Below are 16205 nucleotides of genomic sequence, written 5' to 3'. Positions count from 1 at the left end.
CGCCATTCGCGTTCCTTATTTGGTCGCTGTAGTCTACGTAAAGATTACGTAGACTATGGCGAAAATAAGGGCAACGCTATTTGCGTACGCGCTGTTGTTTTTTTTTTAAGTCAACTGTGATAGGCTTCGTGACGATTAACGTAGCCTGTCACGGCTGACTTTGCAGATCTAGCCGTGATAGGCTACGTAAATCGTGACGTAGCCTATCATGGGGGTGTTTTTGGTTTTTTTTTTAACTTTTTATTTCGCGGCCGGGCGAGGCGCCTCCTCCCCGGCCTGAATTTCGGCCGGGCGAGGCAGGAAGCCTCCCCTCCTGGCCTGAACTTCGGGGGGAGCAGCGAAGCGCCTCCCCCCCACCGCGAAGCAAGCTGCGAGACCAGGTAAGTGACTTCCGTACACCCCTAGTCCTCCTATACAAACTCCTGCAATATTTTCTTGAGCCTTTCTGCCAAAATTGTTGGAAATATCTTATAGTCATTGTTTAATAATGAGATTGGTCTGTAGTTTTTTGTCAAGGTTAAATCCTGTCCTTCTTTAGGTGTTAATGTTATATCTGCTGTTTTCCATGTTTCCGGTATCTCCCCCTTTTCTAAAATACTGTTCATCATATTTTTCAACGGTTGTAAAATTTCTTCTTCACACTTCTTATAATCCTGATATTCCATCTGGTCCCGGAGTTTTTCCCAATGTAATTTTTTTTTCTTGCTTCCACCACTTCATTTACTGTTATTGGGCCATTGGTCATTTGTTTTTGTTCCTTAGTAATTTTTGGTAAATTTTATGAATCCATTAATTCTGGGGAGATATCCTGTCCTTTATACAAATTTGAATAATATTGATAGAAGGCTTTCTGAATTGTCACATTATCAGTTAATTCTAATCCACTTTCCGTTATTTTCACAATTGTTTTCTTTTTCCTTTCTAATTTTATAGGCCAACCATCTTCCTGGTTTATTAGCAAATTCAAAATCTCTTTGTTTTACGAAGTTTAATTTTTTTTTGCATATCTTGAACTGCTAACATCAACAATTGTTGTTGGAGTAATTTAATCTGTCGGAGGACACATGCCTTTCCCAGTTTTTTCTTTAGGAATTCTTCTTTCTCTTTCATCTGTTTTAGAATATTTTGTACCTTCTCTTCCCTTTTCTTTTTCAGTTGCGTGTTTTGTTGTATAAAATAACCTCTCATATAGGCCTTACTTGCATCCCATACTGTTCGGATATTTGTTCCCTTGTCCAGATTCAATTCAAAAAATTCTCTCAATTTCTTTTTAGTGTCATCCACAATACTTTTCTTCTGATTGCTTTGGGTTTCTCTGATTTCCTTGTACACTTTTTCTACCCCTTTCCGCCTTCATTACTGGTAATAAATTTCACATCTATTTCACAGTTTGTGCGTGTTTTATTCCATTTAAGCCCCAGTAAGAGCCTTCTGCTTGGGTCTTGCTTCTGTTTAGAATTTCTGGTTTGGAGCTTGAAATAAAGGGTGTCAGCTTGAACCCTTATTTCTGTGCCCCAAATATGTCCTGAAAAGTCTGATGGCTGAGCCTGAAATGGATGTAAGGGGTAGTGGCCGCCTACCAAGTAATGTGTTTGCCCCCTGCCCACACTGCAGGGAGTTGGGGCAGCTCCCTTCCTCTTCCCTTCACAATGCCCAAAGAGGGACGGCTTCTCCCGTTTCCTCCTCCTCTAAAAACTACGTGTAAGATCTGTGTGGCTGCCTTGGGTCTCAATCACAATACTTGAAGTCCCTGACGAATCCCGCAGGCCCGCACATAGTGCCAGTAGCTAACTGGGATAAGCAGCACCTGGCCAGGGCTTGAAACGCAGCTGCTGTAAACCTGGGGCATTTCACCAAGTCGGGGTCTTCCACATCCACTCCCTCCACCCCTTGGTTTCTGATTGTCATGAAGGAACACAATTCAGCCAAGTCGCCCTTAACACAGGGCCACTGCAGTGGCCCAATGATGATCAGTTTGTAGCAACTGGCTCGAAATATCAGGTGGGGCAAAAGTTCAGGTGCCTTTACGTTAAATCTGCCCGCCAGCATTTTGCCACCTTGACGGGTTTGGGGTGAACAGTGGAAGTTGATGGACTTTGTTCTTATTCATAAACAGTCGGCCTCGGCTCCTAGTTTTTTGGCAAAGAAGAAAACATGAAGCTAGTTAAAGAAGGCTGAACTATGATTAGACACCAAGAGATTGACTTTTCAGAGAAAGGATGACATGTGATATTGCCCAGTGATGGGAAGCCCCTGCCTGCCGCTCTGGCATCTGGTGTGTGAGCAGAGGGTCTCTTATTTCGCCTTTTCTCCTCTGCACTGGCATTCCTGGGAAAAAGGACCCTTTTCTCTGGGAGTTGCAAGCAAGGGCCCTTTCAGGGCTTTGCTGTTTCTCTGCAACCCTCTTTCCCTCTTTCTTTCTTATTTGAATTAACTACCATGGCTCCACCACTGTTTTGGGGTTTTACAAAAATGGCACGGACACATGCTCGGGAATTAACCACTCAAGTCCTAAGTGGGGCATTTTTACTAGATGGATTGGTTTTTAAAATGACAGCATCTGTTTGCTTATACACTTATTTATAATTCTTCCCCTGGGGATTATATCAGGAGCTTGGTGAGTAATAACCAGCTGTGTAAATTAGCAAGGAGAGGAAGCTGTTATTTGATCTGTGAAGGAAGGCAGAAGCCAAGGCCAGAGGTAATAAAAATGCAACAGATGCCCTATCAATATAGTCCCAGGGAGGGATTTGTAAATTACTAGAAATGTTGACTATCAAACCCCAATCAGCCCAGATGGGTGTACACAGAATTTCTATTAGAAAGGAACCCTACCCCCTCCCTCCATATTCCACAGATGAAAACAGGGACACTTTTGTGCGCTGCTGCTTATGCCGCTCCTCTCTCCTGTAGCAGCCCTGATTGCTACCTGTGCGCCGCCGCGCCTCCCCTTCACCGCAGGCTGTGCTCTGCCTGGGCCGCGGGTTCGTTTATGCTGCAGTTGCCTGCTTTCCGCTGGTTTAAGGGCTGGAGGGTGTTTGTTCATTTGGTTAAGGGCAGATTAGGCAACGATCATACCCCGTGCTTGGGCAAGGTGCTTGAAAGAGTGGTGGTGAACCAGCTGCAGGCATTCTTGGGGGATACAGATTGTCTAAACCCAGTCCAGATTCCAGCTTAGATAGGGGACAGAACCGGCCCTAGTCACCCTGATGGATGATGACCTTTATAGGGAAAGGGACAGGGGGAGTGCAACCCTGTTACTTTTACTAGATCTCTGAGCGGCTTTTGATACCGTTGACCATAGTATTCTCCTGGCCTGGCTCTGTAGATTGGGAATTGGGGGCAGCGCTCTATAATGGTTGCACTCCTATCTGCAGGGTAGGCTCCAGAGAGTATCAATGGATGATACTCCATTACATCTGAATCAGGGGACCTGGACAGGTGCTTAGATGCAGTGGTGGGCTGGATGAGGGCCAACAAGCAGAAGCTGAATCCTGATGAGATGGAGGCATTGTCCTCCTGAGGACAGATGTAGCGTCCTGTTAGAATTGATGTTGGGTTCTATGAGGACAGATGAAATGTCCTCAGGTTTTTGAATTTTCCTGCTCATATTGAAATTATTTTTTTTGAACTGCTGACATGTGTTTTCCTTCCGTAGAATTGAATTTTTTTTAACAGTTATGATTTTTCTCTCAAGGTTCTCAGCCATGCTTTTTGGAAGTAAAATATTTTTTACATCATTACTTGCCAGCATCGCTGAACTATACTTCTCAAACTATGGGACCTTCTCAAACGGGAGAGGTAACGAGTGGGGTACCGCAGGGCTCAGTCCTGGGCCCAGTGCTCGTCAACATTTTTATGAATGACTTGGAGGAGGAGGTGCTGGGAATGCTGATCAGATTTGCAGATGACACAAAATGGGGCGGGATAGCTAATACTTTGGAAGACAAAAACAAAATTCAAAGTGATCTGGATAGACAGGAGCGCTGGGCAGAAAACAACAGAATGACATTGAATAGGGACCAATGCCAAGTTCTGCACCTAGGAAAAAGAAACCAAAGGCACAGTTACAAGATGGGGGATACGTGGCTCAACAACACTACAAGCAAGAAGGATCTTGGAATTGTTGTCTGTCACAAGCTGAGTATGAGCCCACAATGTGATGTGGCTGCAAAAAAGGCGCATGCTCTTTTGGGCTGCATTCATAGAAGCATAGCTTCCAAATCCCGGGAAGTATTAGTTCCCCTCTACTCAGCTCTGGTTAGGCCTCATCTGGAGTACTGTGTCCAGTTCTGGGCACCACACTTTAAGAAGGATGCAGCAAGCTGGAAAGGGTTCAGAGGAGGGCAACCAAGATGATCAGGGGACTGGAAACAAAGCCCTACGAGGAGAGACTGAAGGAACTGGGCCTGTTTAGCCTTGAGAAGAGAAGACTGAGGGGAGAGGATAGCGCTCTTCAAGTACTTGAAAGGTTGTCCCAGAGAGGAAGGCCAGGATCTCTTCTTGATCATCCCAGAGTGCAGGACATGGAGTCCAACAAGTGACAGGAAGCCAGATTCCGGCTGAACATCAGGAGAAACTTCCTGACTTCCTGACTGTTAGAGCAATACGACAATGGAACCAATTCCCTGGGGAAGTGGTGGGCTCTCCCACGCTGGAGGCGTTCAAGACGAGGCTGGACGGCCATCTGTCAGGGATGCTCTGACGTGGACTCCTGCACCGAGCAGGGGGTTGGACTCAATAGCCTTGTAGGCTCCTTCCAACCCTTCTATTCTATGATTCTACTTCTCTTCCAAACAACATAACATCTGCTTCTCTTTCGTAGGTCCTATTCACTGTTTTAATGTTCCACATCATTGGCGTTATGAGTAGGACATGTGGTCCAACTTCCTTATCTGATGCACATTTTTCCGGACTTAAGGTAGAAACCTTGCTTTTCCTGAGTTTAGCTGGGAAAATATTTTACTTTGCTTTTCTTATGTCAGCAAGCTTAGAGGTCAACGAGAAGTTCAGTCAAAAGTCACAGCATGTCCGCACAAATGCTTCTGTTAGAACGCCTCAGTTATCAAACTGATTCAAATTTCATTCAGGAATATATCTCAATATTTCATTTGATTCTTAATGAAAATTATAAACCTGTGAGAGAGATAAGCTTATGAGGAATATGTGGAAGACCGACGTCTCTGTTTTAGAAGAGGTGGTATAGAAAATGAATGAATAGAATAGAATAATACTTGCAAGGTAGCCTATTACGCAGTTTGGTGCAGGAGCCTTGCCAGATGCAAAGGCTTCTGGGGAAAATATTTGTCACAAATCAAAGCCTAGAAAGTACTTGTTAACCAGTGCAGATAATTGAGTATCAGACTAATACAATTTTAATAACATGCAGTGGTTAACAGCCTAGCTGCTGCATTTTGCACCAACTGAAGTTTCTGGAAGTGCTTCAACGCTTTGTAGAGCCTGTTTCAGTAATATAAATGTGATGTCACAAAGGCATGGATAACTTTTGCCAAATCAGGCAACATCTGGAAATGTTGCACCAGGAGCACTGAATGTAATTGTGCAGACCTGGAAATCCAGGGACCGCGCAGGATCAAGGAACGCTCCCAAGCTACAAATCTGATCTTTCAGGGGGAGTGAAACCTCTTCCAGAATGAGTTGAACCCCAGTCCCTGAGCCTGACTTTCTCCAGACCAGCAGCACCTCCATTTTGTCTGGATTTAATCTCAGATTGTTCCTCCTCCAGCCAATTTTTGAGCCCAGGCAAAGTTGAAGGGCACTGGCCTCTTCCTTGCTGTTAGTGACAAACAGAGGTAGAGCTGGATATCATTTGCATATTGGTGCCACTTCACTCCAAAGCTCTGGACAACTTCTCGTAGCAGCTTCATGTAGATATTATATCACTTAGGGGACATGATAAAACTCTGTGGGGCACCAAAGGCCATGGTGTCAAACGGTAGTTCCCCAGTGGCACCTTCTAGACACAACCCAACAGAATAGACTGGATCCACTGCAGTACAGTGCATCTTTGTCCCCAGGGCCTAACCCTTCCAGCTGGCCCAGAAGGCTACCATGGTGGATGGTACTGAAAGCCACCAAGTGGTCCAGGTGAACTAATAGGGCTGCACTTCCCCATCCAATTCCCAGCACTGGTCAACCACCAAGATGACCAAAGCAATCTCAGTCTCATATCCCAGTTGAAAGCCTGACTGAGATCAGTATCATCCTTGTGTCTGTATTTGTGAGTCCGCCGCCTGCCTTATGGTACATTTGAGACTGGCCTATAATTACTTTAGTGGCTGAAGGGAGGATTTCTTTAATAAAGGTCTTATTACAGCCTTCTTTAGTCACTGGGGAACAAACAGCGAGCTTTGGCTATTGGGTGTATAGAAATTAAATAAATAAATAAAAACTCCTCCCACGAGACCTTAATCACCTCCCTTGGTCATGGGAACAATTAATTAGCTAGGATTTAATCAGCCAGGAAGAACAATGGTTGAGTAAACATGTGGTATCTCTCCTGTAGTGGTAACCACAGCATACACCCTGTCCACATACTCAAGATTTACCAGTAGGAAGGAAACTAACACAGCCAGACAAGCAACAACCTGATTTGCCTCAATATTGGTGTCCCAGTCCTGGCAGATTTCAGCAGCTTTATCTACAAAGAGCTGTGCAAATTATCACAGCAAGCTAGCAACTCCTTCAAGCCCCCCTCCCCCAATCCTGGGGGGTGTCTCCACAACAACAGAAGGAGAACCCAATGGTGGCTTACCCAGATTTTTCAAGGAGCTGGGTCCGCGCAGGGCTCCACAAATGAGTGCACCACACCATTCTAAGTCCTTTCACAGGAACATACTTCTGGGTGGGGTGGGAGGATTGGAGTGAACGTCATCAGACTGGCAGGGGCTGATCAACGAATGGGAGAGGCTTCCCCTGACCTTCCTTACAGCTGACAAAGCTGCGAACGATTGAAGATTCACATTAATTACGCCAAAGCAAACATTAAAGAAATACAGGTGCAGCCTTCTTTCTCCCCCGAAGCTCCTGATGCTGCGAACAATCAAAGCTTCGCATTAATTACTCCCTTACAGCTGAGAAAGCAGCTTCAACATAGCATTTCACAGCCTTTAGGAGAGTTAACCCTCTAAATGCTTGAAGCACTGTGGCTCCTACCAGCCCCCTTTCTAATCCCCTTCCTTCTTTCCACTGAAGCTCTCGATGCTGCAAAGGATCAAAGCTGCGAATTAATTACTTCCGAAAAGCAAGGAAGCAAACATCAAAGATACACAGCTTTGACATTAAGGCTCCTAAATGCCAGATGCATGGGAATCTCGGCAACTTCTAGAGTGCGCATTTTGGGAACAAGCCTCATTGACCACAATGGGAGTTACTTCTGAGTAGACACACATATGTTTGTGCTAGGAAACACAGGGACAGGAAACCAGCCCCCTTTCTAATAGGGATGTCAGAGAATTTCGCGACGGATCTCGGTGAGGCCGAATGCCAGTGCATTCGGGCCCCCGAAATCCGTCGCGGAACGAAGCCTCTGCCCCCCCAACCCATGAAAGGCGTACGGGATGAAGTCCCTGCCGCCCCCACCCCACAAAATGCGTGCGAAACAGAGCACTTACCTGCTCCCATCCGTGCTGCTTTGCGAATGGCGGCCCTCCTGCGGCCGCCATTCGCTTCCTCCTCTCCATAGCCATGATAGGCTACGTAAATACGTAGCCTATCGCGGCTAACGCAGGGACGCCATTTGCATCCCTGCAGAGGCTGTGATAGGCTACATAAGTACGTAGCCTATCACGGGGGGGGGACCCCAGCGTACACTGGGGGGTTTTCCCCCCTGCCATGATAGGCTACGTAAGTATCATGGCTCAATACAGGGATGCAAATGGCGGTGGCTACGACAGCCGCCATTTGCGTCCCTGCAGGGCTGCCCAGCAGCCAGATGTCCGGCTGTGGCCAGCCGGCCGGCAGCCCCGCGGCTTGGTTGCGGAGCTGGCCGGGCAGGATTCCGGAAGAAGGGACGGAGCGCCTCCCCCCCCGTCGATTCCGAGGGGAGGGACGGAGCGCCTCCCCCTCACCGCAGATTGCTCGACGCGGAGCCAGGTAGGTGTTTCGTACATCCCTACTTTCTAACCCAATGCAGTGCAGGGTCAAAGGTGCAAATTAGTTACTTCTGAACGGCAATAAACCAAACAACAGAGAATCACAGCTTCGAGATCGCTCTTTTCAGCCCTTAGGGAATTAGTGCTTTAAAATGTGCTATTTTGATTGAGGGAGATCTTTGTAAATTTTAAAGTGCACATTCAGAGGACAAGCCTCGTTGACAACAGTGAAAAAAGCCACAGACACAAATGACGAAGCAGACGCCATTTGCAGCCGTAAAGCCCTTAGTTTAAGCTAACTGTAGCCATTTACGGCTGCATTTAGCGTAATCTAGGAGCTTTATGGACGCAAATGGCATCTGCTACGCCATTTGCGTCCAGAGTCAGCCTCAACCAGCGATACGGCATGGCAATGGCAGCTGTATTGCTGGTGCTCTGTAGCCGCTGGCACGGAGGATCTGTCCAGGGAGGATTCCGTGGGGAGGTGAAGGTAAGGGATCCTTTATGCCACGGATTCCGAAGGCTGGATTCTATTGAATCCGGCCTCATTGGGGTCCGTGGCAGATTTCTCTGACGTCCCTACTCAAAACAGAGCCAGCTCGCAGCAAATGGACCATGTAGACATCCCCCTGGTGAAGGAGACCCCCCTGCCCGCACAGTACAGAAAAGCATCACCAGCCTATTTTATGTGGACCCAGTGGTGGTAGAGAAGTAAGCTCTGTTTGCTGTCCTTCACCGCCATGGAATCAGTCTCCTAATGTTCAGCCTGATTTGTCCCAAATTTTTCTCCATTGGCACTCTAGTCATTGTCCCTCCTGTTTCACTGCCCTCATCTCCCTGTTAAATCAGGGAGGAGAAGGTGCTTTGGAGCAATAGCGTGAACCACTTGGGCCAATTTGGTGTTCCACAGATCAGCAAGATCTTTGGTATACTGCCAACTAATGAGGCAGGAAACTCACAAAGTGCATTCAGGAAACTATTTGACTCTATCAGGCACCTAGGGAAGAACATCTTAGGGTGTCATCCTATGCAAGTTTAGACAGAAAAAAGTCCTACAACTCCCATCATTCCCCAGCCAGCTATGCTATCTGTGGAATGCTAGGAGTTGTAGGATTTTTCTTTGTCTAAACATGCATAGGATTGTGCCTTTAATTAATCTACCACCCCTACAGAGATCCATACTAGCAGACAGTCCAAAGTTAACCAGAAAGTGATCGAACCATGACAATGGAGTCATCTGTGTAACGTTTTGCCATGCCACAACTTGTGAAGCAGGCTAGTTGCCCACGTGTCTATCTAATCCATAGGATGCAACCACCATCCCCTTTTTCCTCTACTGCTGGGTAGGAGCGCCCTTGTAAAGGTACAGTCCTGTTCATTATGTGAGTTAAGGGCCTCATCAAGGCAATTCAGAGCCACCATTTTAAGAGTCTTCCTTCAGGGCTTCAAAGCCACTCCCTCGGGAAAGCAGAAAATGTCCACGGCTGAGAAAGAGGGGGCTGCGGCAGAAAACCGAAACAACAAAGACTCTTTGCTCTATATCAGGTGATATAGGCAAACAAGAACATATAAAATATAGGAAATTTAAAGACTACTTCACATTTAACCATTCTTAAGTAACACTGCTAGTCATTCATGACCACAGAAGCGTCTTCGGACAACGCTGGCTCTTCGGCTTAGAAATGGAGATGAGCACCACACCCTAGAGTCGGACACGATTGGTTGGGGACACCTTTTACTAGTAATTAGTAACAGTTGATAACTAAGAAGGCGTGCAAAATAAGGCATCCTATAAAACAACAAAACCAAAACATGAAATAAGTTCCTGGCTTAAAAGCAACAAGTGCAGCTGGGTTCCTCTTTGGGACACAGAAGATCACTTCCAGGAGATGAGCAGAAAGGAGAAGCAGGAGCCATTCCTTCTCAGGAACTTCATGTACTCTGTTGTTGTTGTTGTTGTTGTTGTTCAGTCATTCAGTCGTGTCCGACACTTGGTGACCCCATGGACCATAGCACGCCAGGCCTTCCTGTCCTCCGCTCTCTCCCGGAGTGTGCTCAAGTCCATATTCATTGCATCGGTGATGCTAGCTAGTCATCTCATCCTCTGCCGCCCCTTCTCCTTTTGCCTTCCATCTTTCCCAGCATCAGGGTCGTTTCCAGGGAGTTTTCTCTTCGCATTTGGTGGCCAAAATATTTGAGCTTCAGCTTCAGTATCTGTCCTTCCAATCAGCACTCAGGGTTGATTTCCTTTAGGATGGACTGATTGGACCTCCTTGCAGTCCAGGGGACTCGTAAGAGTCTTCTCCAGCACCACAGTTTGAAAGCATCGATTCTTTGGCGCTCAGCATCCCTTATAGTCCAGCTCTCACAGCCATACGTTGCTACTGGGAAAACCATAGCTTTGATTAGACGGACCTTTGTCGGCAAGGTGATGTCTCTGCTTCTGACTATGCTGTCTAGGTTTGCCATAGCTTTCCTCCCAAGGAGCAAGCGTCTTTTAATTTCATGGCTACAGTCACCGTCTGCGGTGATCTTGGAGCCCAAGAAAGTAAAAACTGTCACTGCTTCCATTTCTTCCCCTTCTATATGCCAGGAAGTGATGGGGCCAGATGCCATGAGCTTAGTTTTTGTAATGTTGAGTTTCAAACCAGCTTTTGCAGTCTCCACTTTCACCCTCAACAAGAGGCTCTTGAGATCCTCTTCGCTTTCTGCCATTAGGGTGGTATCGTCTGCGTATCTGAGGTTGTTGATAATTCTCCCAGCAATCTTAATTCCGACCTGTGATTCATCCAACCCGGTGTTTCTCATGACATACTCTGCATATAAATTAAATAAGCAGGGCGACAATATGCAGCCTTGTCGTACTCCTTTCCCAATTTTGAACCACTCGGTTGTTCTATGTCCAGTTCTTACTGTTGCTTCTTGACCCTCGTACAGGTTTCTCAGGAGACAGGTAAGGTGGTCTGGTACCCCCATCTCTTTCAGAATTTGCCACAGTTTGTTGTTATCCACACAATCAAAGGCTTTAGCATAGTCAATGAAGCAAAAATAGACGTTTTTCTGGAATTCTCTTGCTTTCTCCATGATCCAGCAAATGTTTGCGATTTGATCTCTAGTTCCTCTGCCTCTTCGAAACCCCGCTTGTACTTCCAGTAGTTGTCGGTTCACATGCTGCTGAAGCCTAGCTTGTAGGATTATGAGCATAACCTTGCTGGCATGTGAAATGAGTAGTTTGTACAGTAGTTTGAACACTCTTTGGCATTGCCCTTCTTTGGAATTGGAATGTAAACTGACCTTTTCTAGTCTTGTGGCCACTGTTGAGTGTTCCAAATTTGTTGGCATATTGAGTGCAGCACTTTAACAGCATCATCTTTTAGGATCTTAAATAGCTCAGCTGGAATACTGTCATCTCCGCTAGCTTTGTTGTTACTAATGCTTCCTAAGGCCCACTTGACTTCACTCTCGAGGATGTCCGGCTCAAGTTCAGTGACCGCACTATCATGGCTATCAGGGACATTCAGATCTTTCCTGTATAGTTCTTCTGTGTATTCTTTCCACCTCTTCTTAATCTCATCTGCTTCTGTTAGGTCCCTGCCTTCTTTGTCCTTTATCATGCCTGTCTTTGCACAAAACGTTCCCTTGAGATCTCCGATTTTCTTGAAAAGTTCTCTAGTCTTTCCCATTCTATTGTTTTCCTTGATTTCTTTGCATTGTTCATTTAAGAAGGCCTTCTTGTCTCTCCTTGCTATTCTCTGGAACTCTGCATTCAGTTGGATAGATCTTCCCCTTTCTCCTTTGCTTTTCGCTTCCCTTCTTTCCTCAGCTACTTGTAAAGCCTCATCAGACAGCCACTTTGCTTTCTTGCATTTCTTTTTCTTTGGGATGGATTGAGTTGCTGCCTCCTGAACAATGTGACGGACCTCCATCCATAGTTCCTCAGGCGCTCTGTCTATCAGGTCTAATCCCTTAACTCTATTCCTCACCTCCACTGTATATTCATAAGGGATATGATTGAAGTCATACCTGAATGGTTTAGTGGTTTTCCCTACGTTCTTCAATTTAAGCCGAAATTTTGCAACAAGAAGCTCATGATCTGAGCCACAGTCAGCTCCAGGTCTTGTTTTTACTGATTGTATAGAGCTTCTCCATCTTTGGCTGCAAAGGACATAATCAATCTGATGTCGATATTGACCATCTGGTGATGTCCATGTGTAGAGTCGCCTCTTGTGCTGTTGGAAAAGAGTGTTTGCTATGATCAGCGTGTTCTCTTGGCAAAACTCGATTAGCCTTTGTCCTGCTTCATTTTGTACACCAAGGCCATGCTTGCCTGTTATCCCGGTGATTTCTTGACTTCCTACTTTAGCATTCCAATCCCCTATGATGAAGAGGACATCTTTTTTTTGGTGTTCTAGAAGGTGTTGTAGGTCTTCATAGAACCGATCAACCTCAGCTTCTTCGGCATCAGTGGTTGGGGCATAGACTTGAATTACTGTGATGTTGAATGGCTTGCCTTGGATTCGTACTGAGATCATTCTATTGTTTTTGAGATTGTACCCCAGTACTGCTTTTCCCACCCTTTTGTTGACTATGAGTGCTACTCCATTTCTTCTAAGGGATTCTTGCCCACAGTAGTAGATATAATGGTCACCTGAATTAAATTCGCCTATGCCTGTCCATTTTAGTTCGCTGATTCCCAAGATGTCAGTGTTCAATCTTTCCATCTCATGTTTGACCACCTCCAGCTTACCTTGATTCATTGATCTGACATTCCAGGTTCCTAAACAATATTGTTCTTTACAGCATCGGACTTTCTTTTCACCACCAGACACATCCACAGCTGAGTGTCCTTTCGGCTTTGGCCCAGCCGCTTCACTCTTTCTGGCACTACTTCGAAATACCCTCTGCTCTTCCCCAGGAGTATATTGGACACCTTCCGACCTGAGGGGCTCATCTTCCGGCGTCATCTCTTTTAGCCTTGTGATACGTTCCATGGGGTTTTCTTGGCAGGAATACTGGAGTGGGTTGCCATTTCCTTCTCCAGTGGACCACATTTTGTCAGAACTCTCCACCATGACCTGTCCGTCTCGGGTGGCCCTGCATGGCATAGCTTATGGCTTCACTGAGTCACGCAAGCCCCTTCGCCACAACAAGGCAGCGATCCATGAAGTGTTCCATGTACTCTGAAGTTGGTGCAAATTCTTGCCCAGCTAACTGCTTGAGTGCACGAATGTGTGTTTGGTGGGGGACTGGTAGTAGAATACTTCATATGGGGGAAGTTAGGATTGGAAGTCCCCACTACAATCCCAGAAAAAGAAATTGCCAGATTGGATGTCTTCCCTCCTTTGGCTTCACCTTTAGTTCTGCTCCCATTCTGGTTTTCTTCTGCAGTAGGTCTGCTTGAGAGGAAGATGCCACAAACAGGTAAGCAAGCAAGATGGTTAAATCTCACCATCCATCCAGATATGGCAAAAAAAAAGATATGGCAGATATGGCTCTGGATGTTTCCTCAGCTATGCACAGGCAAGGCCCCTGTCCCAAAGAGATGGTCCTTGCACCCATCAAAATGTCTGTGCCTTTCCCCCACAACGTCGCTTCCATTTCTTCCTCTGTTGCTCGTGATGGCTGCTGGGCCTGTGATCCCAGACATCCTGTTGTACTGTGATACTCTGCACTGCAGCCCACAGGTGCATGGCAAGCAGCAGAACACGGGGCTTTGGCCCAGTTTTGACTGGCGTCGTTATGGGGTGTGCAAGAAACTGCCTCTGCTGCCACCTGTCATCTGGTACATATGCATGTGCTTTCCAGAGTAATAAAAGAGTTCTGGAAGTGAATTATACGATGCTAGGAAATCTGCATCTGCCCTTAATCTAAGTGCAAGTCCTGAAGAGGATCCCCCCCCCCACCCCCGATTAAAGGGCTGGTGCATGCTTGTGATGAGTGCTGTCTACCGTCAAGTGCACAAGGCTGCATGACAGGCCTTTCCCCATTTCTGGCCTCTTCCCCACTAGAGAGGACAAGTTATTATCCTCCCCCAAAGCCGCAGATTGCACCTTTCACTCAGGATATTCTGTATGCTTTTGGTTGCTGCTGTTGTTCCAAGTTCCCTGGACAGGCACTGAATGATACCGATGAATAATATGTGCAAAATTAATTGTTGCACTAGAGTGATTTTCTACTGATAAGCAGGTTGATCCTGCTAGAGATGACAGAATCGTGAATTTCAATTGTGTATCTTGCAGCTGAGTGTCGTTATGGAGTGAGAAGTGTGTAATGACGGAGGTGTCTTTATCAACCTGTTCTCTGTATTGTGTTTTTGTCACAGCCATCTGCTCTGTGGAGAGTGGCAGCTGCCAGGTCGTACAAATAGCTCGGTTGTGTACTTTCACGTAGAGCAACATATTGTCGTAATTTCTCTGATATTACTGGATGGAATAACATTAACCAAGGTAAGACGGCATTTTTCCTGTAGCGCTTTGCAATGAGTGGGTTGGTGACAGGGTGTTCTTGTACTGGTGGGAAATATTTTCACACAGCCAGGCAGCAGGCCTGTTCCCCAAAAGCCCAGGAGATGGAACTCCCCACCTTCTCATCTTGCTCCAAGGCTGTCACATATTCTAAAGGCTGTCACACAAGGCTAAAGACATGGACGCAAATGGCAGCAGCTAGAGCGGCCACCATTTGCATTCCTTCCTACTGCCGTGATAGGCTACATATATATTTACGTAGCCTATCACGGCAAAAGACGGGCGCAAATGGTGGCCGCTATGCCATTTGCGCCCCCGTCTTTTGCCATGATAGGCTACGTAAGTATATATGTAGCCTATCATGGCTAAAGACACGGACGCAAATGGTGGCAGCTACCCATTTGCGTCCCTGCCCTGAGCCATGATAGGCTACGTAGATGCCATTTGCGGCTGTAGCCCGGCAGCGGCTGGAGCTGCAGCCAGGTAGGCTCCGTTTCGCAGGGCCTTCGCAGGGTGGTGGGGCGGGTTGCTCTGTTCCGCCACGGATTCTGGGAGGCCAAATTCACTGGAATTCGGCCTCCCTGGGATCTGTGGCAGAATTCTCTAACATCCCTAAACTAAACTAAACATACGTGTTGACCCTCCCATTCCACTTCCTCCTGTGCCTTCCTGACTATATAAAAGCTACGCTAGAGCATTGGTAGGTTCCTCTGGGCATGTGAAGAATGGGGGCAGGAGTTAGGGTGAAAGGGAAACCCGGACCTGGAAATAATTCCAAATGCCATTCTGAAGGTGGGAGTCCAAGTCCCATCCTCAGAAATAACCTCCAGGTCCCAAACTCAGAAAATATTCTAAGTTCCAAAGTCTGAGATTCTAAAGCGATCCATAGTTACCCCAATCCTCCAGTCAAAATGGGGTGCGCGTGGTTAGCGCATTCACTCACCAATCTGAAGCACGGTGTCTCCTCTATCTCCCACAATTTCACATGTTTGGGGAACGTCTCTGGCACCATTACAAACGGGCTACTTTGAAATGTCCCCATATATGGCCCAACATCTGCCATCTGGGCATGTTATCTTGACAGGCACATTTCTCCCTGGTATATCTTCTTTGAACTCCCGGTCAGCTTTGGCCATTTTTGGTCATATCCGCCCAAACACCTCCTCCCAGTTGTCGCTCGTGCTCAGGGCTACAGCTTCCTCTGCCCAACTAGCCTCGAGGAAGGACATGCTCTTATCAGCAGGTGTGTGCCACGAGATGTCAAAACAGTGCTTTTCCTCCTCTCAGTAGCCTCTGAGCGTGCTCATTTCTGCTGTTCATCTCACTTACACACTCTGCCAGCACATCGTGGCCTTGAGCAAGCTCTTGTGAAGCCTCTTGTACAGACAGCTGTATCCCCCCCGCCCCCTTTCTTCAGAGAGAGGCCTGCAAAATCTTAGCTGGAGTCTCAGATAGTGAAATAATATCAATTAGCATAGAATCAAACTTCATGGTCTTCTCACCCAGGGGTCAAAAGTCTGGAATATAAAACTGGTCATGAGTCTGGGCTCTTCTAGGGGCTCTTCTTGTAGGTCTCCCCAAAACCCTCACTCCGGTAGGGATGGCTGTGAAATCCGCCATGGACTGA

At 46.7% G+C, this 16205-nt stretch overlaps 1 long non-coding RNA gene across 1 annotated transcript; it reads right to left on the bottom strand.

Moving 5' to 3' along the window:
- Positions 1-1107: 1107 nt before the first annotated feature.
- LOC146336847 (uncharacterized) lies at positions 1108-15616 on the bottom strand. Its single transcript, XR_014785643.1, has 3 exons — positions 15522-15616; positions 6776-6961; positions 1108-2129 (listed from the first exon to the last, which is right to left on the bottom strand). It is a non-coding gene; the product is annotated as an uncharacterized LOC146336847 (long non-coding RNA).
- Positions 15617-16205: the final 589 nt, after the last annotated feature.

Source organism: Heloderma suspectum, chromosome 12, assembly GCF_057233095.1.
Source record: "Heloderma suspectum isolate Gila_16-S chromosome 12, 16-S_ref, whole genome shotgun sequence".
NCBI classification, from domain to species: domain Eukaryota; kingdom Metazoa; phylum Chordata; class Lepidosauria; order Squamata; family Helodermatidae; genus Heloderma; species Heloderma suspectum.
Note: the sequence above shows the minus strand (reverse complement) of the source record. Positions and strands in the feature narration are given on the sequence as shown.